Below are 3,318 nucleotides of genomic sequence, written 5' to 3' on the forward strand. Positions count from 1 at the left end.
CGCATAGCTACAATGCTAATTCTACTCCCCGTGCAAAATTTCAACTAAATCGGAGCAAAAAATTGGCCTCTGTGGGCAAATGAGTGTAAATCGGGCGAAAGCTATATATGGGAGCTATATCTAAATCTGAACCGATTTGGCTGATATTTCGCAGGTTTTTCGAGACTCATAAAATATTCGGATGTACGGAATTTGAGGAAGATCGGTTGATATACACGCCAATTATGACCAGATCGGTGAAAAATATATATGGCAGCTATATCTAAATCTGAACCGATTTTTTCCAAAATCAATAGGGACGTCTTTGAGCCGAAACAGGACCCTATACCAAATTTTAGGATAATCGGACTAAAACTGCGAGCTGTACTTTGCACACAAAAATACATCAACAGACAGACAGACAGACGGACAGACAGACAGACAGACGGACATCGCTAAATCGACTTAGAATTTAATTCTAAGACGATCGGTATACTAAACGATGGGTCTCAGACTTTTCCTTCTTGGCGTTACATACAAATGCACAAACTTATTATACCCTGTACCACAGTAGTGGTGAAGGGTATAATTATGGTATGTTTCAAGTAAAAAAGTCTTTAAAATTAAGTGTTGAAAAACATGTCCTATATTTGAACGATTTTTTGCTTTGTAATCAAGATGCAAAAAGACAACAAATTTAAAGACAATTTCATTAAATTTAAAGAATTTTTCGGAATTTTTAAAGTCATGTTGACCTTAGCCCAAACATTTTTTCTTTCATGTTATGATACCCATTTTTAAGTGAAATCACTTAATTATAAGGACAATACGATTTCATTGAAAAGTTTATCGGCTTTTGGATAAGGAAAAAAACTTTATATTAGAGAAATGTGTCTTCTATGCTAAGCAAAATTTGCATTCGTATTTTAAAGACATGAAATCTTTAATACACCTCAAAATTTCTCTCGCTTCATATTTCCCATATTTTTATACCCTCCATCATAGGATGGGGGTATATTAACTTTGTCATTCCGTTTGTAACACATCGAAATATTGCTCTAAGACCCCATAAAGTATATATATTCTGGGTCGTGGTGAAATTCTGAGTCGATCTAAGCATGTCCGTCCGTCCGTCCGTCCGTCCGTCTGTTGAAATCACGCTAACTTCCGAACGAAACAAGCTATCATCTTGAAACTTGGCACAAGTAGTTGTTATCGATGTAGGTCGGATGGTATTGAAATGGGCCATATCGGTCCACTTTTACGTATAGCCCCCATATAAACGGACCCCCAAATTTGGCTTGCGATTGCTCTAAGAGAAGCAAATTTCATCTGATCCGGCTGAAATTTGGTACATGGTGTTGGTATATGGTATCAAACAATCGTGCAAAAATTGGTCCATATCGGTCCATAATTATATATAGCCCCCATATAAACCGATCGCCAGATTTGGGTTGCGGAGCCTCAAAGAGAAGCAAATTTCATCCGATCCGCCTGAAATTTGGTACATGATATTGGTATATGGTCTCTAACAACCATGCAAAAATTGGTCCACATCGGTTCATAATTATATATAGCCCCCATATAAAACGTTCTCCAGATTTGACCTCCGGAGCCTCTTGGAAGAGCAAAATTCATCCGATCCGGTTCAAATTAGGAAGGGGGGGGGGGGGGGATTTAGTATATGGTCGCTAACAACCATACCAAAATTGGTCCAATCACACAAAAATTGGTCCATATCGGTTCATAATCATGGTTGCCACTAGAGCCAAAAATAATCTACCAAAATTTTATTTCTATAGAAAATTTTATTTCTATAGAAAACTTTGTCAAAATTTTATTTCTAGAGAAAATTTTGTTAAAATTTTATTCGGTTCATAATAAAATTTTCATCATTTTCAAAATTTTATTTCTATAGAAAATGTTGTCAAAATTTTATTTCTATAGAAAATTTTGTTCAAATTTTATTCGGTTCATAATCATGGTTGCCACTCGAGCCACAAATAATCTACCAAGATTTTATTTCTATAGAAAATGTTGTCAAAAGTTTATTTCTATAGAAAATTTTGTTAAAATTTTATTTCTGTAGAAATTTTTGTCAAAATTTTCTTTCTATAGAATATTTTGTCAAAATTTTTATTTCTATAGAAAATTTTGTGAAAATTTTATTTCTATAGAAAATTTTGTTAAAATTTTATTTCTGTAGAACATTTTGTCAAAATTTTATGTCTACTTTGTCAAACTGAATTATATACGTATTGGATCGATCTTTTTATACCCTCCATCATAGGATGGGGGTATATTAACTTTGTCATTCCGTTTGTAACACATCGAAATATTGCTCTAAGACCCCATAAAGTATATATATTCTGGGTCGTGGTGAAATTCTGAGTCGATCTAAGCATGTCCGTCCGTCCCTCCGTCCGTCCGTCCGTCCGTCCGTCCCTCCGTCCCTCCGTCCGTCCGTCCGTCCGTCCGTCCGTCCGTCCGTCCGTCCGTCTGTTGAAATCACGCTAACTTCCGAACGAAACAAGCTATCATCTTGAAACTTGGCACAAGTAGTTGTTATCGATGTAGGTCGGATGGTATTGAAAATGGGCCATATCGGTCCACTTTTACGTATAGCCCCCATATAAAGGGACCCTCAGATTTGGCTTGTAGAGCCTCTAACAGAAGCATATTTCATCCGATCCGGCTGAAATTTGGTTTATGGTGTTGGTATATGGTCTCTAACAACCATGCAAAAATTGGTCCATATCGGTCCACTTTTACGTATAGCCCCCATATAAACGGACCCCCAAATTTGGCTTGCGATTGCTCTAAGAGAAGCAAATTTCATCTGATCCGGCTGAAATTTGGTACATGGTGTTGGTATATGGTATCAAACAATCGTGCAAAAATTGGTCCATATCGGTCCATAATTATATATAGCCCCCATATAAACCGATCCCCAGATTTGGCTTGTGGAGCCTAAAAGAGAAGCAAATTTCATCCGATTCGGCTGAAATTTGGTTCATGGTGTTGGTATATGGTCTCTAACAACCATGCAAAAATTAGTTCACATCGGTCCATAATTATATATAGCCCCCATATAAACCGATCCCCAGATTTGGCTTGCGGAGCCTAAAAGAGAAGCAAATTTCATCCGATCCGGCTGAAATTTGGTACATGATGTTGGTATATGGTCTCTAACACCCATGCAAAAATTGGTTCCCATCGGTCCATAATTATATATAGCCCCCATATAAACCGATCCCCAGATTTGTCTTGTGGAGCCTAAAAGAGAAGCAAATTTCTTCCGATCCGGCTGAAATTCGGTACATGCTGTTAGTATACGGT

This window comes from Haematobia irritans, chromosome 3, assembly GCF_050003625.1.
Source record: "Haematobia irritans isolate KBUSLIRL chromosome 3, ASM5000362v1, whole genome shotgun sequence".
Lineage (NCBI taxonomy): Eukaryota > Metazoa > Arthropoda > Insecta > Diptera > Muscidae > Haematobia > Haematobia irritans.